Here is a 27,203-nt window from a genome sequence, read left to right as displayed (position 1 = left end):
CAGCATTGAAAGAGAAAGGAGGAATAGGAAAATTGTTAGAGGTGGAGAAGTCCCAAGTTCTAGCTGCCTGTATTTTTCTAAGTCTGGGACCCCACACGGAGGAGAAAGTAGGTCACTGGGGACTGTAGTCTCAATTTTACCTTGCTATCTTATAATTCGGAGAGCTAATCTTCCCTATAAAACTACAAATCCCACAGTGCCATTGGATAACAGGTAAGATTATAAAAGAAGAATCAATGCGGTCGCAAAGGTTTAAAATCAATAGGAAATTATTTTGCAATAGTAAAAATAAGGAAAGCGCCCAGGAGACTTCACAAAAAGCGCTTCCCAGTGTGCCAACACGTGTTTCGCCTGCTGGCTTTGTCAAGGCAAAATCTGATCTGATCTGATTTTGCCTTGACAAAGCCAGCAGGCGAAACACGTGTTGGCACACTGGGAAGCGCTTTTTGTGAAGTCTCCTGGGCGCTTTCCTTATTTTTACTATTGCAAAATAATTTCCTATTGATTTTAAACCTTTGCGACCGCATTGATTCTTCTTTTATAATCTTACCTGTTATCCAATGGCACTGTGGGATTTGTAGTTTTATAGGGAAGATTAGCTCTCCGAATTATAAGATAGCAAGGTAAAATTGAGACTACAGTCCCCAGTGACCTACTTTCTCCTCCGTGTGGGGTCCCAGACTTAGAAAAATACAGGCAGCTAGAACTTGGGACTTCTCCACCTCTAACAATTTTCCTATTCCTCCTTTCTCTTTCAATGCTGGTCTCCTTTGAATAATTTTATGCAAACGTTTTTTAACACCCTATAACTTTAACGGGGGTGTATGGATTAATTATTACTCACCAATTTTCATGCAGTCTTCAAAGATTACCTTAATTGATTTGCAGCAATTTTAATGAATTTAGTAAAGTTTACTTTTTAACAGTTAATCAGTTATTTACAATCTTCTATAATGAATGGATTTTAATGTGTGATATATAATAATGAATTAACTTTAATCTCACCTGGGTCAATTTAATCCTGGTTATTTAAGTTAACTTCTTAATTTCATTTGAAGCACTAGCACTTTATAGCACAATATTAATTAATCCTGTTACATGATTTTTAATTGCTAATGAATTATTAGCACCTAGCACATAGCACTTTATTGGGTAACCCAGCAATGGCTGCCCAATAATTGAAGCAACACTGGGTAGTAACCGTTAACGAAACTGTTAATAAACTCTGACACTGCTGCACTAATACTTGAATTTTCTTTAATTGGTGGCCAATTGAATAGAGAGGGGTTTTACTTCTTTTCATTTCTATAACACTTTATTTGTTGCTCTCAAAAAAACACAGAGTAGCCAGAAACAGCTGGTGAAACACAATACCAGTGTTCATAGTCAAGAAATAAAACGCAATCATAAAAAAAGAAAAACAACAAAATACGTGTTTTTCTTCCATAAGCACTAGATCTAACAAAAGAAGTGTGACAGAATAGTCACTGTTACATTTTGTCAGGCAAACACAAATTTTGTAAATTTGAACCTTACTTTACATGGAACGGATATTGAATTTAAGCTTGATACTGGGGTTGAAGCACATTCCATTCGAGCCTTATTCCTTTCCTTCCTTATTTTCCTTCCTTATTCCAAATCTTCTAGTAAAGGCTACAGTTGAAATGCTTATTACATATGGAGAAGAACTCATTAAAAAAAGAAGTAGATATAAATTTCAATGCACAAGCCCTGCACATAAGAGCTGAAACACGTCTTCGCAAAATACCATATGCTATTATAGAGAATGTAAAAAAAAAAGTGTACTGTTGACCACCTGGAACAACAAGGTATGCTCACCCCACTGGGAAGTGAACATTTTCATTATCACAGAATAATGGCTTGCTGGCATATGTGGGAAATGTGGAGCCACTGTGAATGTAAACTAGTGTTTTTAGAAAAAATATTTTTTGTGTGGGTGGCTTGGACCATAGATACCTGGGACAGCACTTCTCCATCCCAACACCTGTGAATGTATTAAGTAGTTTAGCTGGAAAAAAACAGTTTACTATCCTAAATAAAAATAAAATAGGTACTGGCAGATTAAGCTTGACAGTGAATTCGATAACTTGTGCATCTAGGACTCCCTAGGGAAGGTACAAATTCCATCAGCTTCCATTTGGCATCAGATCTGAAAGTGAAGGGGTTCAGTGACTTCTTTTTTAATCTTAAAAGTGTCTGTATTATTACAGATGATATGATCGTTTCTAGCAATTTGACAAAAAGTCATGGACAGAGTATGCAAGCTCTGTATAAAGTTCAGCACCAAGTTGGAAAGTACATTACTTGGAGCATATTATTTGCTGTGACAGTCATGCCTGGTTCCTACAAAATGAAGGCAGTTAAAAGTTTCTTTGTAAATTGAAATGCTTGCTATAGAATGATGAAGTTTTGGTAGGTTGCTTTGGGTATATGTCTAAATTATGCACATTTGCAAATGTGTTCTACTCTGAGTGATAAGATACAGCATCTTGATACAGCTTTTACCCACAGTCTCTTTGGGTATACAATGTATGTCTGGTGGTATACTAGTGGTGCAGGTGCGCAGTGTTGATGTTATGTCTGCTTATGCAATGCAGCAGTTCCTTCCTTTTCCTTGCGCCATGGTTGACAATATTGAAATTTTACAACTGAGTACTGATATATACTAATATATACAGCAGGGGACACTGTTTAAACACATTGGGTACTGCTGATTTTTATCTGATTACTTTACATTATAGAAATTACTTTACATTGTAAGTACAATGAATTCTATCTGTTTTAAGAAAGTGGTCCAATGATGTATGAAACACAAGTAGACCATACCCCCAAGAAGATGCAACATGTCCACAACACAAACAACCATAGCTACCTTCCAAACCTAGTATTTAATATACTGCTAAGCCCCAACAGATTTTTTTAAGATTATTTGTCAACTTTTTTTTAATGTTTAACGATTAATGTTATTTGCTATTGTTTTCCTTTAAAAGTAATATATATATATATATATATATATATATATATATATATATATATATATATATAGCCATGCGTACATTTGAAAGATTCAATCTTCTTATTCATATTTTCAATTAAAATTTACTGTGTATTTCTGAAATACTTTTCTTTAACATTAGTCTTGCTATCTTTTTTCCATTGTAGGTTTTATCTATTTCATTACCTTTTCTGTGAATTGTTCTTAGTTTAGCTGACCTTCCAGTCATAAATGTGTATGATTTCTTCTACCATTCCATTATCTAGCTTGTCACATAAGTAAGGTTATAATATATAGATATATGTATGAATCGGTAGTAACATGGAAAAATTATTTGTTATTAGGAAATGCTGAGGAAGAAAATAGCATTGGTTGATAAATGAATACCTATTTGTTTCCAAAAAAAACATAGTTTGTTACAATGTAGAGATGGTATTTAGAAGTAGTAAAAATGTTGTGATCTCAATTCTCTAAGGGCTTTAGTGCTTCAAAATTGGTTGCATCAAATGCTATTGAAACCCTTTACCATATTAAAGTACGGCATTGTTCGGAAAACAGAACTCATAACTACTTGTGCAGCACAAATTCAAAACTGCACTGTACAGGTGCAAAAACACGCCTATTCTTTGCATTTTGTATGTTGCACCTATGATATTTCCAGGGTGCAGCCAAATGCACCATACATTGTGTTCACAAAAATAAGTGCAATGGTTATGGTGGTTTCTGATTCTGATCTTTGTCAGCATTGGAAATATTCTGCCATGGTCTTCTCTCAGATCCCTGGCTAATAATTTTATTACCGTACCTATAAATCCCAGATGTTCTGGGGTGCCCTGTTATCATCTTTCCACCTCTCTGTTAATTTGTTCTCTGGATTTTGCTTGATGTAAAGTAAAATGCTGGACTTGTTCATGCCTCCATTTGCCTTTGGCATATTGGGCTAGCAGACCTTGCTCAGTGAAATCCATTTCTCTTTGTCATAACAGATAGTTCTACAGTCAACCTCTGTTTAACATGGTCATGCTTCTGATTTAAGGTTTCAATGGAGAAGATAGTCTGTCTCACATTTTAATTAAACATTTCTTTCTGGGCTTTCTGTAGATTCAGGCGTTTCTCTACAAAATGAGTAGCAATGTGTCTATAAAGATTTCATTTATCCAGGTCATGATACAGTATCTAGTAGAAATAAGTCTAAAGCAAATGGACTTTCTGTGTATCCCTGAAAAGGTTTCACCGCTCATCTGAGCAGCTTCTATGGTTTTATTGCGCGGTAGAGACTTCCTTAAGAGAAATACAGTCACAAAAATCCAATCACAGCAGTTCAATGTTGTCTAATTTTAGTCTGCCTGATTTCTACTAGATAATATACACAAGACTTACAGTATATTTGTTGGTGACTTGTTTAAAAAATGGTCTAATGATTGCTGCAATGACCATTGGGATTGGATAGGGATGCCCTACATTGGTCAATAGCTTGCAACCTCAAGAGGCCAAATTAGCAGCCTTAAATTATGTCTCACAAGGTAAAACTGTGTGAATTGGCTGGTACACTATTGTATTACAGGTTTTTGTGTAATGGCCCTTTCTGTAAGATGTACCTTAACATTAAACAAAATACAACTGCTTATCCATAGGCATAGTCCCAAGCTGGATTACGTAATATCAACTAGAAGGTAATGTTTTATTATTATTATTATCTGTGGTAAATGTACCGTATATACTCGAGTATAAGCCGAGTTTTTCAGCATCCAAAATGTGCTGAAAAAGTCTACCTCGGCTTATACTCGGGTTAGCGGGCAATTAATCATTCCTATACCAACAGTTCACTTGGGGAGAGACTGCAATATCACACAGCGCCCTCTGTTGGTTATATCAAAGAATAACTGTGCGCCCTCTGTTGGTTATATGAAAGAATAACAGTGACTGCAATATCACACAGCGCCCTCTGTTGGTTATATGAAAGAATAACAGTGACTGCAATATCAAACAGCGCCCTCTGTTGGTTATATGAAAGAATAACAGTGACTGTAATATCACACAGCACCCTCTGTTAGTTATATGAAAGATTAACAGTGACTGCAATATCACACAGCGCCCTCTGTTGGTTATATGAAAGAATAACAGTGACTGCAATATCACACAGTGCCATCTGTTGGTTATATGAAAGAATAACGGTGACTGCAATATCACACAGCGCCCTCTGTTGCTTATATGAAGGATTAACAGTGATGGCAATATCACACAGCACCCTCTGTTGGTTATACGAAAGATTAACAGTGATGGCAATATCACACAGCACCCACTGCACATGGTAGTGGGACAGTGGGATAATGCACATAGTAATCCGTTTGGCAATTCTCTGTCACCATCAACTTTGCAAAGAAGTCCGGTTGATCGCTGGGGGGGTCGCTTTGGCAGAATGTGCGCTGCTGGGAGACAGGGCTGTAGTTGTTTCTAGGCTTATACTAGAGTCAATAAGTTTTCCCAGTTTTCCTAGGTAAAATTAGGTACCTCGGCTTATACTCTGGTTGGCTTATACTCGAGTATATACGGTAGTTCCATTTAATATAACGTATACTATGACTGCATTCTAACCAGGTGAACCAACCAATCTGTCATGATTACTGGTGGAAAAAAAGGATTTTAAACAATGTCAAAAATAATACAAGGATGTAACATTACATGATGTTTCAGAACATGTTTTTTCATGCATATGCATAAAATTTAGCAACAGTCACATAAGCGTGTTAATCAAACTCCCCTAATCAAACTGCCAGACAATGCCCTACAGCGACAATGTAATTGAATAAATGTTTTCAAGTAATGTACACACTAATGTGAAATAATGTTATGGCTAACATAAAATCACTGAGTGCAGAATCAAATGTGTTTCAAACCCAATAGATATGGTAATTGTTTAAAAGTCTGCATGAGTCAACAAAAATAGACTACAAAAAAAGGCAGACATGATATTGGTTTATCCTAGAAATAACCAGTGTCTAGTTTAGAATCATGGGAGTTGTATGCACTGGTAACTGATGAATAATGCAAACAATAATAATCGCAGAGTAAAAAAGCCGAAACATTGAAATAAATTTCTGAATTTAATTTTTCTCGCTTATAAAGTTCCTGGAGTGCGGTTATTGGATATTTGTGTGTATATATACACTGAAAGAATGAGAAAGTGTGTTTTTTGCTTGCCACTAGCAAAAAAAAAAAAAAAAAAAAAAAACCACAGCATAGAGGATACTGGGGTAAGTGAATGGTAATAACCTTCCATAGAACTGCTTTATTATTTGCTTAGTAAATAAGGTTAAAAGGTATAACTTCAAAGGTATGATGTATAAGCCATTGATAGATGGTATCCCATGTGACACTATAAACAGGATATACATCAGGAAGAAAATCAAATAGATAATGTTCTGTATTAAAGTATATTGTATTGAGTAAAATGTTCATACAACATCATTCTGACAACAGTCGTTTATTATGTAGACAATGGACAATCGGTAACAGAGATTCAAGGTTTTGTCTTAAAACGCACATTTAGGGGCATATTTATCAAGGGTTAAATTACGAATTGAAAAAAAACTTCGAATTTCTAATTCAAAAATACCAACCGAAAGTTATTTTTGATCGAATAGGTCCGTTTTCATTTGAATAGGTCCATATTTTGGCGAATTCAAAACTTACAAATCAAAGGAATTGCGCATTCGACTGAATTCAATTAGAAGTTTTTCCCCAAAAAAACCTTCGATTTTTCAATGTCCACCAATTGACTCCAAATAGTTTCTAGGAGGTCCCCCATAAGCTAAAACAGCAATTCGGCAAGTTTTAGATGGTGAATGGTTGAAGTCGAATTTTTAAACAGACAGTACACAATAAATTTGAAAATCTATTTTTTTATTTTTTTTTTAATTTTAATCGAATTTGGACTATTTACTACACAAAAATTAGCTTGAATTTCAAATTTTTTTAATTAGAATTTTCAGTTCGACCTTTGATAAATCTGCCCTTTGGGTGACGTCATTTTGGAACTTTGCCGATTTACTAACGGGCATTGTCGTAAATTTTCTATCAAAGGAGATAGACTCTAGCGCTACTTCGCACTCTAACGCCAGATGAATTTTCGCTCTGGCAAATGGACGTAGCTGCACAAATTCACTAAGATGCGGATTTTACTAAACGTTACCTCTTGAGCCAGACTTGCCTTCATCACCTCAGACCAGGCGAAGTTTAATAGAGTAGAAAGGAGTTCCTCAAAAAACACTGGTGTCTTTTACTTTTTACAGGATGATAGCCTGAAAAGGATCGTTATTTTTTTTTTGAGTTCCCTCCTTCCCACCTACATTTCCTAACATAAACTATACAGTGGGCACATGTGTAGGGCAATATAACACCTATATTTTATTTTATTAAGCTTCCCATGTGTAGTGCAATATATACGTCCATTGTACTTTAACTTCACGCCGTATGCTAATTAGGCATCGGTAGCGTAACTTCTAACTGCTTATCGTATTATGGCTAGCGCAACTTTTCAAGCGTTCGGTACCCTGTGCACAACTTCGGATCTTTGTGAATTAGCGTTGTCCAGGCGAAGTGTTGCGATGTGCGCAAAGCCAGCTCTTGCGGATTTTCGGAGGTAAGTAAATCTACCCCATAGTTACATAGTATATAGTTAAATTGGGTTGAAAAAAGACAAAGTCCATCAAGTTCAACCCCTCCAAATGAAAACCCAGCATCCATACACACACCCCTCCCTACTTTTAATTAAATTCTATATACCCATACCTATACTAACTATAGAGCTTAGTATCACAATAGCCTTTGATATTATGTCTGTCCAAAAAATCGTCCAAGCCATTCTTAAAGGCATTAACTGAATCAGCCATCACAACATCACCCGGCAGTGCATTCCACAACCTCACTGTCCTGACTGTGAAGAACCCCCTACATTGCTTAAAAAGAAAGTTCTTTTCTTCTAGTCTAAAGGGGTGGCCTCTGGTACGGTGATCCACTTTATGGGTAAAAAGGTCCCCTGCTATTTGTCTATAATGTCCTCTAATGTACTTGTAAAGTGTAATCATGTCCCCTTGCAAGCGCCTTTTTTTCCAGAGAAAACAACCCCAACCTTGACAGTATACCCTCATAATTTAAGTCTTCCATCCCTCTAACCAATTTAGTTGCACATCTCTGCACTCTCTCCAGCTCATTTATATCCCTCTTAAGGACTGGAGTCCAAAACTGCACTGCATATTTCAAATGAGGCCTTACCAGGGACCTATAAAGAGGCATAATTATTTTTTCATCCCTTGAGTTAATGCCCTTTTTTATGCAAGTCAGAACTTTATTTGCTTTAGTAGCCACAGAATGACACTGCCCAGAATTAGACAATCTACAAAGACCCCTAGATCCTTCTCATTTAAGGAAACTCCCAACACACTACCATTTAGTGTATGACTTGCATTTATATTATTTTTGCCAAAGTGCATAACCTTGCATTCATCAACATTGAACCTCATTTTCCAATTTGCAGCCCAGTTTTCCAATTTACTCAGATTACTCTGCAAAATGGCAGCATCCTGCATGGAACCTATAGTTCTGCTCAATTTAGTATCATCTGCAAAAATAGAAACAGTACTTTCAATGCCCACCTCCATTAATAAACAAGTTGAAAAGCAAGGGACCTAGTACAGAGCCCTGTGGTACTGCACTAACAACACTGGTCCAATTAGAAAATGTTCCATTTACCACCACTCTTTGTAGTCTATCTTTTAGCCAGTTCTCTATCCAGGTACAAATACTATGTTCCAGGCCAACATTCCTTAATTTAACCAGTAACCTTTTGTGTGGCACTGTATCAAATGCTTTAGCAAAGAAAGTAAATCACATCCACTGCCATCCCATAATCGAGGTCTCTACTTACCTTCTCATAAAAGAAATTAAATTAGTCTGGCAAGATCTATTACGCATAAAACCATGCTGGCACAAACTCATAGTATCATGATTTGCTATGAAGTCCAGTATGTTATCCTTTATTAACCCTTCGAAAAGCTTTCCTACCACTGACGTCAGACTAACTGGCCTATAGTTGAGGCTGAGAACGGGATCCTTTTTTGAATAGAGGCACCACATTAGCAATTCGACAGTCTCTCGGCACTATGCCAGATCTCAATGAATCCTGAAAAATTAAGTAGAGAGGTTTGGCAATCACAGAGCTAAGCTCGCTAATTACCCTGGGATGAACACCATCTGGCCCCGGACCTTTGTTAATCTTAACATGTTCTAGTCTCTTTTGAATTTCTTCATGTGTGAACCATGCATCATTAGTTGTATTACTAGAATTGGGACTATTAAGAAGGAAACCTTCACTTACTGGTTACTCATTTGTGTAGACAGATGAAAAATAGGAGTTCAGAATCTGCGCTTTTATTTTGTTTTCATCAACCGGCTGACCCCCCTCTGATAGTAAGTGTCCCACCCCTTCCTGCTTCATTTTGTTACTATTAACATATTTAAAAAATAATTTTGGATTTTTTTTACTGCTTGCTGCAATATCCTTTTCTATAGCAATTTTAGCTTGCCTTATAGCTTCTTTGCATGATTTATTGGCCTCCTTGTACCTTATAAATGATTCGGCTGTCCCAGCTAACTTGAAAGCCTTAAAAGCACGTCTTTTCTTACCCACCTCAACACCAACGCTTCTATTGAACCAAAAAGGTTTTGCTTTGCAATGACGTTCCTTGCTTACAAGTGGAATATACTGACAAGTATATTTATCAAGCAGCATTTTAAAGACTTCCCATTTTTGTGCTGTGTTTAACCTTCTGAAAAGCATTTCCCACTTAATATGTTGCAGAGATGCCCCTTATACTGTCAAAGTTTGCACATCTGAAATTTAGTGTTTTAGTTACTCCCTTATAGAATTGCTTCTACAACAGAATCTCAAAGGAGACCATGTTATGATCACTATTCCCTAAATGCTCGTTCTTGAACGAGCTGGAATAAAAAGTTGTCATTCAGCATATTTACAACCTACTAGCTTTTTCTGTCTTAGCAACCCAATTACCCCAGTCAATGTCTGGATAATTGAAGTCACCCATAGCAACAACTTGACCCAGCTGTGAAGCCGCTTGTATCTGCAAGAGTAGCTGGGCTTCATACTCGACACTTATACGAGGTGGTTTATAGCATACACCAATTATAATTCTTTTTGTTACCCTTTGCCCAGTCAAAATCTCTACCCAGAGTGATTCTACACCCTCACCAGTGCCAGCTATTGTTATTTCTTTAGCGCATGGCTTTAATTCAGGCTTTACATACAAACACACTCCTCCACCCTTTTTAATCCCTCTGTTCCTCCTAAAAAGGTGTAACCATTTAAATTTACAATCCAGTCACATGTTTCATCCCACCAGGTCTCAGTGATACCAATTATATCATAATTTTTAGAGCATGCAATTAATTCTAGGTCTCCCATTTTATCTGACAAACTCCATGTATTTGCCAGCATACAGCGTAGGGTACTACTTTTACTTTTGAAATTTGCATTACTTAGTGGAGAATTATATGTTAAGTTAGTATTATTCTGTTTTCCTTGTAACAGAGGGACTTCCTTAGCTAGTAAACTGTACGCCCCCCTCACTCCTCCCCTATGACCCCTTACTAAGCCCACTGCCCCGTCTACCCTAGCTTCCACATAATTCTTTATCTCACCCACCCCCCCATTGCCTAGTTTAAACACTCCTCCAACCTCTTAGCCATTCTTTCCCCTAGCACCGTGGACCCCCTTCCATTGAGGTGCAAACCATATAGTGTGCCCCATAGTGTGCAAAGTAACATTTTGGGTGTAAATTGCAATTTTTTATTTCCATGGGCCTTTGACAGCACATGGGGTGTATTTATTAAAGGAAAACTATACCCCCAAAATGAACACTTAAGCAACAGATAGTTTATATCAAATTGAATGACATATTAAAGAATCTTACCAAACTGGAATATATATTTACATAAATATTGCCCTTTTACATCTCTTGCCTTGAACCACCATTTCGTGACTCTGTCTGTGCTGCCTCAGCGATCACCTGACCAGAAATACTACAACTCTAACTGTAACAGGAAAAAGTGAGGAAGCAAAAGGCAGAACTCTGTCTGTTAATTGGCTCATGTGACCTTACATGTGGTTTGTATGTGTACACATTGAATCTTACGATCTCAGGGGGCGGCCCTTATTTTTTAAAATGGCAATTTTCTATTTATGATTACCCAATGGCACATAGTACTAAAAAATATATTATTATGATAATGGTTTATTTACATGAAGCAGGGTTTTACACATGAGCTGTTTTACTCAGTATCATTTAAAAGAGACCTACATTGTTTGGGGGGTATAGTTTTCCTTTAAATAGGGAAAGTCACTATTCTCTAGTCAAAATGTGTATGGTACATTTAAAGGTGTGTTTGTCAATGGGTGAACTTCAACTTTCACTCATGGATAAATAGGTCTTTAAAAATACCATAAAAATTAATAAAAAAAAGCAGGGACATTTCACTCGGGCAGACTGTCTGATAAAAGCACTACATAATAATTGTTTCACAGTACTACTATAATATGTGACTGCAGCGGTGCCTGTGTCTGGCATTAATTGTAGTATCTTATCAGGCTAATATTTTTAGTGGTAAAACTGTATTGAAGAATATTTATTTCCGCAACTCATCCCAACCCCTGCAGACATGTGTAGACATCTCATGACTTACCCATAAAGGAATAATCACATGAAGGTATTTAAGGTACATTGGTAATGTAGTTTATTTGCTGATTTCTGTCAAAATAAGGGCCCTAAGATTTATTTAAATGGAAATGTTAGCAGGGGTATATAATGAACGATATGAGTTATTTAACACATAACCCATACCCCTGCACACTCGCTCCTTCAGTTGAAGGAGAATTCCCACTTTGATCATTCTATATATCCTTTACAGTATGAGAACACATAGAGAAAATCTGCAATCTGTGTCTCTGCTGTGCATCTGTAACCTTCTTTGTCTCTGGCGTTTCCAAAGAACATACAGTCTGTTTCAATAGCGATAAAAAGATCCTTGATTTGGGCAATGAAATATGTGTTGTGTGTCCCCTAGAAAAAAAAGATTCCATTGTTTTTGTCTTTTTTTATTCATTATTTCTTTATTGATTACTGATCCCTTAATAGGCAGGCAGAAGAGATACATGCCTAGCCCCCTACTACTGTTGCACTTACATGCTTCTTCTGCCTACCCCTAGTTTTGGGTACTGCATGCTGTCAAACAAAAGAATAAAATACTCATATGTGTTTAGTAAGTAAATAAGCAAAAGAGAATATCTACAGCACATAGAACACGTATAATTTTTACTAATTAAAATTAAATTCCGTTAGCATGCCCTTCATCAGAATTATTACATTTGGAAACATTCAGGGGTTTTTTGTTGTTCTTTTGTTTTGATTTTTGCTGGGTTAAATTAGATACACTAACCCCATAAACAGTACTATAATACACACTTCTGGTGCCATTTTCATGAGATTTTATTACAAGAGATACTCCCTTTTATGAAATCACCTGCTTTTCTAGCCCTAACAGGTACATGTCTTGTTATATAAATGGGGTTTTGAAAGAAAAAAAATGGAACCTGCTACAGTAGTGCATTTCCCTTGGGGTCACATGATGACTGAACGAGATGTCAGGGCAATGAATGTTAGTCAGCAGTGAGGAGTTCTAAAAGATTGTAAGCAGAGCAAGAAGGAAACATTGCTTTCAATAATTTATTAAATACTAAAGCTGTTTAATGATTTATAAATACAAAACAGTAAAACTGCTTTGTTTTTAACTTCAGCATTACATAAAATCTCCTTTATTCTTATACATTAATGTTGAGAACATGAATACGAGTTATCTAGAATATAGACAGCTCCAATGGAAAAAGCAGCAAAGTATGTGATCAGAAATCAAATGATTTACCTGATATGGTATCCTGCACAGTTTAGACACTGTTAGGAGAATATTTATTAAAACTTAATTTTAAAAATATAAATTAAACCTAACTCCCATCCACAATTTGACTTAATTTACTAAAAATCAGAATGAAAATTGTACGTGAGGGAAAAGTATCAAAACAATTATGCAACATTTTCAAATTGTCAGCCTAAAAACTTGAATTTACAAATGAAAACAAGCATCAAACAGCCCGAAACTTTCATAGATCATTAAGGCAAAAAAACAGCTTCCAGTTGTGAAAGGGACATCTGCCATTGACTTTTAAATGACTTTAACAGGTTTAAGCTGGAGTATTTTTTAAAATTTTTACCATCTTTGGAGCATAAAAAATCTCAAAAAATTCAAGGTTTTTTTTTTTTTTCCTCTGAAAATTTGAGGCTTAATAAATAGACCCCTAGTGTCCTTTTAAAGGTACAGGGCATCATTTTGCTTTATTCCTGCAGCACTGACTAATCACTGTCCTTTACAGAATCTGTTTAATGCATTATATTAGTCCCTGCTCATAGGAGCAAATTCACAACATGCCAATTAACTTAGCAGTACTAACTTACTAATTACTGTCAGGGAAAAATATGAAAAGAGGCATAGAATCTAACAATGTGCTAAGCACCATGCTGCCATATTTTGGAAATGTGTAATAACAAACAAACAAAACATAATACAATCTTAACTTATGTAAGGCACAAACAAAATACTATTGAAGACTCTTTCCTGTTCCCCTAAACCAACAAGTCTTTTAATTATACTTAATGTGCAATGTGCAATGTGCTGGTGTTCTAGGTGAACAACCGAACAGATTGCTGTATTCCTGGTGCCAGGGTTCAGCATGTGGTTGATTGGGTAGACAAATTATTGGGTGGGGCATGGACACAAAATTAATGGTAGATGGAAGACATTAAAGAGTAAGTTCAGGGATCTAGTCTCTAAGATTATGGGAAGGTCTTCCAATGTAATTTTTTCCCATGCCACATGCAAGTTTAGGAAGACAGCAGGAGCTTAGGGAGCTAAATGTGTGGCTCAAGTTTTGGTGAAGGAAGGGTTTGTGTTTATAGAGCACAGGACTGATTTTTCCTTGGGGTACAACCTATTTAATTGTGACGGTATGCACCTCAATGGAAGGGGGTCCACTGTGCTAGGGGAAAAATGGCTAAGTGGTTGGAGGAATGTTTAAACTAGGCAAGGAGGGGGGAGGGTGAGCTAAAAAATTATGGGGAAGCTAGGGTAGACGAGGCAGTGGGATTAGTAAGGGATCATGGGGAGGAGGGAGGGGGCATACAGTTTACCAGCTAAGGAGGTCCTTCTGTTACAAGGAAAACATGCTAGAACTGTACTAACTCAAGATATAATTCTTCATTAAGTAATCTAAATTACAAAATGAAATATCATAACATGGTCTCCTTTAAGATTATGTTGCAGAAGTAACTCTATAAGGGAGCAACTAAAATACAAAATTTTAGACGTGCAAACTTTATTAAGTGGGAAATGGGACAGCTGAAATGTTTATCATGCAAACATCTATCAGACAAGCTAAAATGGATATGGAAAAGGGTATTGCAGAAAGCAGTAAAAGAATCCAAAATTATTTTTTAAATACAGTATGTGTAATAGATCTTGCCAGACTAATTTAATTTAATTTTATGAGAAAGTGAGCAGGGACCTCCATTCTGGGAAGGCAGTGGATGTGATATACTTAGACTTTGCTAAAGCATTTGATACAGTGCCACACATAGTATTTGTACCTGGATAGAGAACTGGCTAAAAGATAGAGGTGGTAAATTGAACAGTTTCTAATTGTTGTTAGTGGAGTACTGCTCTGTCCTTGGACGTTTGCCTTTTAACTTGTCTATTAATGAAAATACTGTTTCCATTTTTGCTGATGATACTAATTTGTGCAGAACTATAGGTTCCATGCAGGATGCTGACACTTTGCAGAGTAATTTGAGTAAATTGGAAAACTGGGCAGCAAATTGGAAAATGAGGTTCAATGTTGATAAATGCAAGGTTATGCACTTTGGCAAAAATAATATAAATGCAAGTCATACACTAAATGGCAGTGTGTTGGGAGTTTCCTTAGGTCCATGGTAAGGTCTCATCTGGAGTATGTGGTTCAGTTTTGGGCCCAGTCCTTACGAGGGATATAAATGTGCAGGAGAAAGTGCAGAGACGTGCAAGTAAACTGGTAAATTAAAGAGGATCACTGCACCAGAGGCCACCACTTCAGACTACAGGAAAAGAGCTTTCATTTGAAGCAACGTAGGTGGTTCTTCACAGTGAGGGCAGTGAGGTTGTGGAATGCACTGCTGGATGATGTTGGGATGGCTGATTTAGTTAATGCTTTTAAGAGTGGCTTGGATGATTTCTTGGACAAGCATAATATCCAAAGCTATTGTGATACTAAAATCTATAGTTAGTGTATGGAGTGGAGTGTGTATGGAGGGGTCACTGTATGCATGTATGGAGGCTGGGTTTCATTTGTAGGGGTAGAACGTAATGGATTTTGGCCTTTTTTCATCCTAACTATGTAACTATGAACTAGGAGAACAAACATTTGATTACATTACTGTGCCTAGTGAATGTCAGATGTACATTCACTCAGGTGAATGGTTCAAAAACTCCCAAATATGAAAGTAAAAAATAGCCTAAAGATACAAGTTATGATTAATGTACCCACAACTCATGACACAGAAAATAGAAAGTGCACTTAATAATCATTAACAGCACCTTCTTCAGTGGAACTTTTTTTTTTGTCAGCCAAAATGTTGAGTTAAAAAATACTATCAATGCCCTGGTATACTTTGGAGTTGTATATATCATATTTCATTCACTATGAGTCACTGCTCTGAACAGTTTGAGAACCTGTCCCAATTCTACATGCATCTGGTGCAGAAATCAAGCTTTACAAGTCCTTCTCTCTCCATCCCCCCAACCGCCCCCCCCCACTGAAATGTGAGGTCAGAGCTATGAGCAAGCAGGTAGAGACTCAGGCAGGAAGTTATGTCGCGTCAAGCTAATATGGCAGCCAGGGCTGGACTGGGCCAGCGGGACACAGGGAAAAAGCTGGTGGGCCCTGCAAGAAACCTTTGCTGCTGTTTCCGATCTTCCTACCTGGCCCCTGGCACTTCTGCAAGAAGTTAAAGGTAACGGTTGAGTATGATAAATCATTCTACAGAATAAATATAGCATTCTAGCTTGCACTATTGTGGTTACCCTATTGGCAAAAAACTGCCTTGGTAGCCTTCCTTCTCTTTTAAGCAGCAGCACAGGTACCATTGTTATTACCTTTATGCTCCACCTTCTCCAGTAAGTAAAATTGCAGCAGACAGTACTCTTTTCCCTTCTAAAATGTTGTTTTTTAGTGAATGAATAATGCATAATGGTTCGTTCCTTTCATCTGGCTTTAAACAGAAGTGACTTAAATAATATTAATCTTCCCTAGACCAAGAAGATGTTGAATTAATTCATAAACATTTGTAGGCAAAGTCATTCTCAGGAAGCAGTGACTAAGTAATACAGATGATGAACTATAAATCAGTGTCTCACTCAGGAAATCATAAGAGTATGTGGAAAAAAATATTTAATTCTTTGTGCCACTAAATGTACTGATCATATTGTACATCTGTAAATATACCCCTGAAAATTAAAGGTTTGTTTTTGTACAGGGTTTCATAATGTATTAAACAACAAGGACGCCCATTTATCAGGATTCTGATTCCAAGAAAAAAAAGTGTTTTCTCGAAAACCAGGAATACCAAGTAATTTATTAAAACAGCCTAGTATAAAAAGCATGAATGAATAAAAATGCAGAACTAATCCGAATACTACTACAAAAACCTTGAAAGCCTCTAATTTTTGATGTTAATACAAATGAAATAAAAAAAACCTCTAAAAGCTTGAACTAAAGAAAGATTTTACAACTGGAAAAGGACAAACATCACTGACTGCTACATGACCTTGACAGCTTTTAGATGGCAAAGTTGTGTATTGGTGTAATTTGTGGTTTTTCATTTAATAAATTGTGATTTTTTTTTTGTGGTTTAGAGTAATTAGAATAATCCACAAATGTTGGCATGTATGTATTAAATAGGCCCTGTAGTTTATACATATTTAATACCCTAACCCTGTCTGATTTTTAAAACATTTTGCTATTTTGAATTCATTAAACAGTACTTTTTTCATATTACTCTGCATTAACTTGTGTGGTGCATATATGACAACCATTCTATGTAACTATAGAAAAATATTGCAAATGACAATGTATAGGTATATGATGCTCTCCATAGTGGAATATTTATGCTTTGGAAGGATTAATGAGGAGGGAGACTGCCTGAAAATGTGCACATTAATGCTCCGTCTGATTTTTTCAAGTATTAAGGACAAGTGTTCAAGTATTGTGTAGAATAGCATGTTCTATTCAAGCCTAGCAACCCTCCAATGTGCATGGAATGATATCGAAATGCATTCACTATTTATTATAATAAAAGCATGCAACAATGCAAGTGCAAATGTCACAATTTTTATATTTTATAATTACATGTTTGTAGTTCTTAGAGGAAAATGTGTTTGTTGCCATATATTATACAAAATACAACAAAACTTGCATTGTAGAAAGTCAGTGCAGATTTCTCTGCAAATAACTGAACAATCACAGCCCGCCAGTTGCTAATTAGGCAGCTGATGCCTTCTCATAGAACATCTGTGTAGTTTTGAAATGAAAATGTGTTGCCTTATTTTATATAATATACCATATTTTAAACAAAATGCAACAAAACTGGTACAGGGTATTATAAAATTACAGTGCAGACGTCTCTGGAAAATGACAGAACAATCATCCTCTCTTTGGTTGTTAATTAGCAGCTGATGCCTTATGATACAACATAAGGACATGAGTTTATTGGTAGAATTGCACATGTGCATACATAATTACACATTATATGTGTGTGTGTGTGTGTGTGTGTGTGTGTGTGTGTGTGTGTGTGTGTGTGTGTGTGTGTGTGTGTGTGTGTGTGGAATCCACATGAAAGGTTACCCTCTAACTGCAAGGCCTTTGAATTTATACAAGTGTTGCTATAATACTTTGCATTTAAAGGTACTATTACCTTCTAACAGTACCAAACCTATGTACCAATGAGAAGTAGGGATCCCGCTGGATCTGGAATCTATCCTAAAGGATTTGGCCAAATCCTAAACCAAATCTAAACCCTAATTTGTGTATGCAAATTAGGGTAAAGAACCGTTTAAAAAGATCAGCACACAGTGCATGGAAAACAATACAATTTCTTTGTTCGTGTGACAAACTGTCAAGTGATTTTAAAGGGGAACTAACGCAAAAGTGCAATATTAGCTTCAGCATACTGAAATAAGAAACTTTCTAAATATAATCTATTAAAAATTCTGTACCATTTCTGAAATAATCAAGTTTATCTTCACTATTCCTCTCTCAGCATCTGTTTTTCCTCATTCTGTCTTCATTCATGAGTTGGGTGTCAGACGAATGATCCAATATATCTTTTTAATAATTTTTTAATTTTTTAAATTTAATAATTTTTATAATCCTTTTGCCTAGAAAATGTATTAGAGCTCACTTTATTAAAATCACAAGAAATCCTGTCTCTCTACATGCAGAATTTGTGCAAAAGGCAGTTATTTTGTTAGTTTTTGTTTGTACTGATGTCAGTTATTTGAGTGGGCTCTAATACATCTGCTAGGAAAGTGAGCCTCCCCCCCAATAATATATTGGATCATTCATCTAACAACCAACTGCTGCATGTATAGTGAAGATAAACTTGATTATTTCAGAAACAATGCAGAATTTTTAATTCTGCATTTTTTAATTAATTGTATTTAGAAAGTGTCTTACTTCAGTATGGGGAAGCACATAAAATTTTCGTGATTTTTCTCCTTTAAGGACTTGAATTCAGTTCAGACAAGCAGTTGGATTTGGCCAAATCCTGCTGAAAAGGCAGAACCCCAAACCAAATCCTGGATTAGGTGCATCCCCAGTGAGAAGATGCTCAGATCTCTACTTTCAAAATTTTGATCTGTATTTAAGCAGTATGTCACTGTGACTAAACGCCGTGATTCATGTTTGGCTCACAGCAGAAACAAGTGGAGCTTGGGCAGCAGCATAAATAAACTGGCACAGGAATATATCATTTATAGACCTACAGGATGCATGTTGGAACTTGGCCTCTGTCAGCACCTACTGGAAGTTATTATAATCTCTAGACAAATATTTCTAAGATGCGTGTAGTTGGATTTTTGCTATGTTGAGACCCCCTGGTAATGAAGATAGAAAAAGATGTAAAGGGTGCCTGTAGCAAGTCTGTGAAACACAGAGAAAATCAGTCCCCAGCTGTTTCCATCACCTTTAGAAAAACAAAGCCCATTCTCAGAGAACTTGTTTCTTCCAAACAGCATGCTACTCAAAGTAACAGGAGGGACAATTACCCATTTAGGCAATCATTTTGTTGATAAACTCCTACACAGAAAATGACAAGAAGCACACAAATTTCTCTCTGCTTTTTTTATTTATACTTCAAGCATGCCCTCCTACAGAACAGCAAGGATAAAACATTCCAAGCAACACTAAACTTTCAAACATTCGAAATTCTGTTTGACTTTTAATTTGGTGTATGGGAATGGTTGGGTGATCTTTACAGAGGCAATTGTTAAATGACAGTATTGTTGGTGCCTCAACCTACAGATTAAATGGTCTTGTATAGTCTAGTATTTTAAAAAATATTGTACAAATACTATGGAGTCTTCAACATCATCCAACATGCATTCATGCCAAGAATGAGTTACAGTAGTTATAAAGATTATAACTGAAGCAGCAGTATACCCCCTTGTTCAACATGAGTTTATTGAATAGGGCTTGTACCAAACAACATTTTTGCTATTCTTCTATTTACCAAAAATGTATGATTTTAGTTATTTCTTTAGCTACAGTAAACAGGGCAAATTGGAAAAATGAAACTATGTTTGTTCCTTGAGAGACAGGTAATTGCATTACTAGTGCACAGATAATATGCCTACACAATGGACTTCTACTAACAAAACAGTTACAACAAAATGGAAAGGGAGGGGGTTATATATTGGTAAGTTACTTATCTTCCTCGCAAAGACCAAACATGGTGTAACTTCAATTGCCCTGTATAGATGTTGATTTGCATATTCAGCACAACCCCTATTTATTGAATTTATGTTATACAAGGGTGTATATTTCCCTGAATATCTCATAGACAAAAGGATATCAACTGTACTGACCTCAACTTTGCCAGATAATATTTTCACTGTATATGAAGCCATATTTAAATTGTAAGCTAAAATTGAATACAGTGTAAGTACATATTTATACAGGCTCTGTATTTGTGTACATGCTTACATAAGGCTGCTTCAGCACTATCTGTAAATCATCTGTAAAATATTTTATTAACCATTAAAAAAATCCAAATATAACAAGCCCCAGGTTTTTATAAATAAACCCAGTTAGGCTGCAGCAAGTCTGATACAAAATATCTGGCTTAGCCAACACAGATGAACAACATGATGATTGTTGTTCCCTGTTCCAGAAAAAAGAAAAGCATGGCCCCCTGTCCAGAAGGCACAACTGGTTAATGATTTGTACACCTACCTTATATGTTTCAGAAACAGCAAGTAAAGGGTTTATCTTGGTTCATACATACTTTGAAATATTTAATCCGACGACTAAGGAAACGTACGCATTGCTTGTGTTCAATTTACAAGCCTGTGACATTTCTCATAGCACCTACATCAATGTCAATAAAGAAACTGATGAACTGCCTAACAAGCTAGCAGGTGCAATAAATGTCACATTTTAGCAGAACATTATTCTTTTAATAAAGCCTGACCAGAATTTAAAGATAACGCCATGTGAAGGCAGTACAGCATGTCCTCCTTGCTTACAGCACAGCCAATGCCAGATGTATAACTATGCCAGTAAATAATCATATTTGTTTTGCATGGACATTATAACCATATTTTTATCACACAGCTTATTTCCTTAAAGGAAAACTATACCCCCAAAATGAATACTTAAGCAACAGATAGTTTATATGAAATTGAATGACATATTAAAGAATCTTACTAAACTGGAATATATATTTACATAAATATTGCCCTTTTACATCTCTTGCCTTGAGCCACCATTTCGTGACTCTATCTGTGCTGCCTCAGAGATCACCTGACCAGAAATACTACAACTCTAACTGTAACAGGAAGAAGTGAGGAAGCAAAAGGTAGAACTCTGTCTGTTAATTGGCTCATGTGACCTAACATGTGGTTTGTATGTGTACACAGTGAATCTTACGATCTCAGGGGGCGGCCCTTATTTTTTAAAATGGCAATTTTCTATTTATGATTACCCAATGGCACATACTACTAAAAAAGTATATTATTATGATAATGGTTCATTTACATGAAGCAGGGTTTTACACATGAGCTGTTTTACTCAGTATCTTTTAATAGAGACCTACATTGTTTGGGGGGTATAGTTTTCCTTTAAAGCCCACTATTCTCCTCTTTGTCTTCAAACCATGTCCCTTTACATACAGTGCCAGCAACCCAGGTGCAACTGATAATTTGAGCAACCAGTTGCTACCCTGTATGTGTGTAGAGTCATTGTATCCTTAAAAATAAAAATCATTTGAAGGTTGAGCTCCATTAGGTCTCACAGAGTAAATGCCAATAGCTTAGCTCACTAAATGTACACATACATCAGTACAAAGCCTTTAAATGCTGACTGTATTTTATATAGCATCACTAGGGTTAATTAGCCCCTCATCTAAATCTGTAAATGGAGGGGGGGTTATTGGGTTTCCATGGGTGATTGAATTTTGGTTTTTTTTCATACCAGCTACTGCTGAGCTAGCTTGCAAACTCACAACCCTTTCTTTGGGATATAACAACCCTTTCTTTGCTTGCTCTTAGCACCCAGCTCAAGGGATCCCTTTCACCCCCTTCTGAAGTTCATAAAAGACAATTCAGTACTGATGATCCTTGACTTCAAGACATGATTGCTGTATGAAGTGCTTCTTTATTACTGAGTGAGGACAGAATTACAGCAGAAAACAGTCCGTAGTGGCAGGGTCTGCGACTACATAGTGCATGTGTCTAACTAGATGGATAGAGGATGCGTGCTGCCAGCAACAAGGGGGTGGTCTCAGGAGTTAGGAAACCACACCCACCTACCATTTCAGAGCAGAAAAGATTTTTTAAAAGGTGCTGCAAAAATTCTTAATCGTACAAGTAGAACTTAGATTCTTTTAAGTTTCAGCATTAGCTATTTAATTTTTAATAGGGAACTTAAGTCCTCTAAAATGAAAAGGTAAAATTTACTTGATTCCATTTTTGGGGTATTTTAAAGCAGTTTTTTAAATGCAAGACACTAAAATATATACTAAAACACTACTCTGTTTTATAGTACACACACACGCACCTTCTGTGGTTCATTCATTCCAGCGGTTAACTGACAGGTAGCTGGAACTCTCTCAGCTAGTCAGTCTTTACACCGAAAGCCTATTTTATGCCCAGATTGTCCATTACTTCCCTGTCAAGTTTCTCCATTAGATTTATTTAAGGTTTTATTTCAAGTGTTATTTATTCTTTATAAAAAAAATACAGGTATGGGATCTGTTATCCGGCAGCCCATTATCCAGAAAGCTCCGAATTACTCCCATAGACTCCATTATAATGAAATAATCAAAATTTTTAAAAATAATTTCATTTTCTCTGTAATAATAAAACAGTACCTTGTACTTGATCCCAATTAATCCTTATTGAAAGCAAAACCAACCTGTCGGGTTTATTTAATGTTTACATGATTTTCTAGTATAAGGTATAAAGTACTAGTCTAGTACTTAAGTACTTAAGGTATAAAGATCCAAATTACAGATATATATATATATATATATATTTATATATTTATATATTTATATATTATATATTTATATATATATATATATATATCCACTCAAATATGCTGACGCACACCAGGATTTTTCTTCAAGTGATTTATTTTTATTTTTTATAAAATAAAATAAATCACTTGAAGAAAAATCCTGGTGTGCGTCAGCATATTTGAGTGGATATACAATTTTTCTGTTCAGCACCCAGGTACTCGTACTTGCAGTGTGTGCCCGAGCCTTCGCATGTGTATATATATATATATATATATATATCTTTCATTCATTAGTCCCTGACCCAGTAGAGCTCACAATTTAAGATATTACAATTGCATAAGACACTTCAGTCAATTTCATCATGGACCAATTAACTTGCCTGTATGTTTTTGGAGTGTGTAAGGAATCCAAAAAGACCCACACAGATACTGGAAAAACATACAAGTGAAAGTCCCACAGATAAATGTGGGGAGGTTTTCTGGCTTTCTGACTATTTAAATACAATTACCAGTAACCCCAGACAGTCTTCACTGTCACGGGATGCTGCAAGTATTATTTTATCTTCATCTTCACTAGCTTTAGAGAGGTTCATCCAGCAGCCCTCCAGTTTTTCTGTTAAAGCTCCCAAGAAAATGCGCTGGTCAGGCAGGTGGATTGGGACAGGGGAAGCGTTTGAATGATAAAATAAGTAATAGTAAATCATAAAAATAGCAAATGAGTAAATAGTCCCCCTTGATCTAATAAGCAACCATTAAAAATTTGAAGAGTATAGTATTCAAATCCACTTGGATAAACATGTGTACAATAGACGTCATGCTTTATACCCATAAGTGACCATTTCTCTACACTATTGCAAGGGTATTGAAAGCTGAATGTGTACCACTTAAGTACAGGCTACAGAGACAAAATTAGAGATACAAGAGCCTATGGTACATCATTCGACACCTTCTACACTGTTACATTAATCAGCAGGGCTATACTCTGGCTTTCATGCTCTGCCATTTATACCCTTTCATGCTAAGGCTGATCAAAATATTGGTGCAATTAAAACAGATACTGTAATCCAGCAATTAGAATGTAAAGGGTTTCCTGCCCACAATGACAACAGGTTTTAAAAGAGCATCTGGTTCCCCTGCTTGTAACAGAGTGGAATCAGCTCTCAGACTCCAGACAGATTAACATGTTATGTGCCATACTAGCCATATCATTTGCCTAGGAAAATTTTACTTGAACAGAAAAGAAGAAATAGTTAAAGTGACTAACCTGCGTGTGGTCGCTTTATTTGATCCTTTTGGGTTTGATTTGATTTTTCCAGATCTGTGACCTGGGCCAGTTTCCAGTCCCTTTGGGTGAATCAAATTCTCCAATTGGCTGGGGGCATTCAAGCCAGGCACCTTTCCCAAGCACTGTTCCTTGCCATCACCTTGGAAGACGACCAGTCCCTGTTAGCTTGCGTGTGTATCACAAGTGATCCAATCAGTCATGTGTGGTGCACCAAGCAGCAGTAACACTCCATCTAGCCAGGAGCTTGGACGGTGAACTCTCTTTAAACTCCATTCCACAATATCACATCCCTGTATATAATCCTGCAGCCTGTTAAAGGAGACATAACATCTCTATGAAATACATTGTATCACGCCTTATCATACATTAAGAATAAAGTATCTAGTGCTAAACCCTGAGAAAAACAAAATGTTTTACCTATGAAATTGAGTTTTTGCAATGCATTTTGTTATCTTCTCTGTTCTGTGTTTTCTGAAATGGCAGGTGGGTGTGGCTATTTTACTAACTCCTGGAAACCACCCCCTTGCTGATTGGCAGCACACTGCCTCTAACCCACCTATTTCATTATATTCAAATATATATATATATATATATATATATATATATGTGTGTGTGTGTGTGTGTGTGTGTGTATAGTCCCAAAGCTTTGCACTACTTGATGTTTTTTTTTAGTTTGTTTGTGTGAATATATGTTAATTTGGTAATAAAGAAGACCAAAGCAAAACAAAAATGCCTGGCATTCAAGATGTAAGATGCCTCTGATTTAGGGTTCAAGAGTTTAAAATGAGTTTAAATTGACCTCTTATGCTGGGTGTTGAAATATATTAAAAAAATGGATATGAGATGCCACCTAAGGCACGAGGCATTGCATTTAGAAGCACTTAGAAAAGGCCAATAACAATAATCATCAGTTAATGTATATGATGTCCCCATGCACTGACAGCTGGGTTTGCAAGCAGGTACAACACAGGGAATAATAAGGGCTCTACAAGAAAACAGACAGGACCCTATAAGCTCGTGCTAACATTCTCCTTCCGTCACCCGGTGAGACCCGGCGACCCCGTTAAATTAGCACGTGTCCGAGGGACGAGACGTATTCAAGCGAGTGATTAAATGAAGCCTAGTGACGCCGAGTCGGTAGCCTTGTCTTGTACAATGTTCACGTCAATTCAGCAACACGCGGTTTTTTTTTTTGGCATTTACTCTGGGAGACTTAATGGAGCTCAACCCTCAAGTGATTGTAACAGAGTAGAAGGTGGTGTTTCACTGCAAATAACACGGAGTCTTTATTCCCTTCTCAGCAGAAGTTCCACCGAGGTTTACAGCTTGGCTGCATCACGCCCCCCTTCCTCATCACAAAATTCCATCAGAGACAAAGCTGAACTGAGAAGTGGTCCCTGTGCAGACACGGACAGATGCGTCTCTCTCGCTCCAGCTCTTCACTCAGCTCCCCGAGAGCGATGGCGCGCATGCGCGTTCAACTCCAGCCAACTCCGGCTCTGCCTATTAGATGAGGGGGCTGACTGATTGCTAAGTACTCAGTGTCTGCAATTCAGGGGATGACTTCCTCTGGCAACGCTACAAGACATATCACACTGTCCAGAAAGGGGATACTACTTACGTTAGCTTTGCCTGGCAGGTATTCATATAAGCAGCTGGAGGATGAGAACATGCCCATGTTCACTCATTTTGCTCCCTTCCTTTCAGGTCTGGACAGATAATTAAAATAGTCCCTGGCATTCCAGGTTCACAGAGGCCCAAACAGCCCTTGCCAGCCCACTAAATACTGACTTTCTATGGAATCTTATAGCAGCCCCTCTGGCATTTGCCAGAATCCCCAGATTGCCAGTCCAGGCCTGCTTCCTTTCACCTTCAATTTTTTTTTACTAAAAATTGAAGTGGCTGACGCTAGCAACTTTTTGCCAGCGTTGCCACCCGCAGGGACATCGCCAATTTACTAACATAAGCAGGCACCAATTCGCTAGTGAAAAAGACCATCGCTAGCGCTCATTCGCACTCTATCGCCAGGCAACTTTTCGCTCTGGCAAACGAACGTTACTCCGCAAATTCACAAAATGCTGATTTTTACTGAACATTACTTCTTTCGTTAGAGTTGTCTTCACCACCTCAGACCAGGCGATGTGCTATAAAGCAGCTAGATCTTCCTCAATCTTCTGTCACTTACACCATATCCTGTGAGCCAAAAATGCATTAAAGTTCAAAAAACGCTGGCGACTTTTCCTTTTTTCAGCCTGATTGCCTGCAAAAGTCCTAATAAACTTTTTTTGGGGAACTGTTTTTTCCAGACATTGTCTAACATATGGAACATTCACTTTACAGTGGGCTCATCATGTGTAGGTCATTATAATAACTCTATTGTCTTTATTAAGGTTCCCTGGACATGTGTTTTAAAAAGTATTTGCACCAACATTTAACATAAAGACATTGTATATAACTTTAAATTTCCCACCCAATGCAAATTGACCTGAGTGCAAGATCACTAACCAATTTTCACTAGGCAGAAATGAATGTTAGTGCATCTTCACTTTGAAATGCTCACACTGCCAAAGTAACGCTAGCTAAAAGTCGCCAGCGTTTGGCACCCAGTAAGAAACTCCACATACTAGTGAATTGGCGTGGTCTGAGTGCATTTGCGCCTGGCGAAGTGTTGCGATGGGTGCGAAACGGACGCTGGCGAAAGTTCGCCGGTTAGTGAATCTGCCCCTTCGTTGGTACAATTTTTATACAAATTTGGATTCCCCTTGTAGCTTCAGTCATAGAAATAAATGATAATAAAAGGCAACTCCTCAGTAATTCTGTTTTTATGAAACTATTCCCATGTTTTGGGTAAAGTGCTTCTTCAGGTATTACAGTAGGTGCACAGTTCCTGTACAATAAGTCATTGTATATTAATCACCACCAGGCACCTGCCTGCTGTGTGTATTTTACATACT

The 27,203-nt window shown here is 36.9% G+C and overlaps 1 protein-coding gene across 3 annotated transcripts in view; it reads right to left on the bottom strand.

Annotated features, from left to right (window-relative positions):
- caln1.S (calneuron 1 S homeolog) overlaps positions 1 to 25,766 on the bottom strand; it is a 154,682-nt gene extending 128,916 nt beyond the window's left edge. The window contains exons 1-2 of one of the 3 annotated variants that reach the window (XM_018249678.2): positions 24,667 to 25,766; positions 24,229 to 24,558 (exon numbers count right to left, since the gene is read on the bottom strand). The gene's annotated coding sequence lies outside the window, so the exon portion shown is untranslated. The other 2 variants (XM_041584120.1, XM_041584121.1) reach the window with 2 other exon arrangements.
- Positions 25,767 to 27,203: the final 1,437 nt, after the last annotated feature.

This window comes from Xenopus laevis, chromosome 2S (assembly GCF_017654675.1).
Source record: "Xenopus laevis strain J_2021 chromosome 2S, Xenopus_laevis_v10.1, whole genome shotgun sequence".
In the NCBI taxonomy this organism is placed as follows: Eukaryota; Metazoa; Chordata; class Amphibia; order Anura; family Pipidae; genus Xenopus; species Xenopus laevis.
Note: the sequence above shows the minus strand (reverse complement) of the source record. Positions and strands in the feature narration are given on the sequence as shown.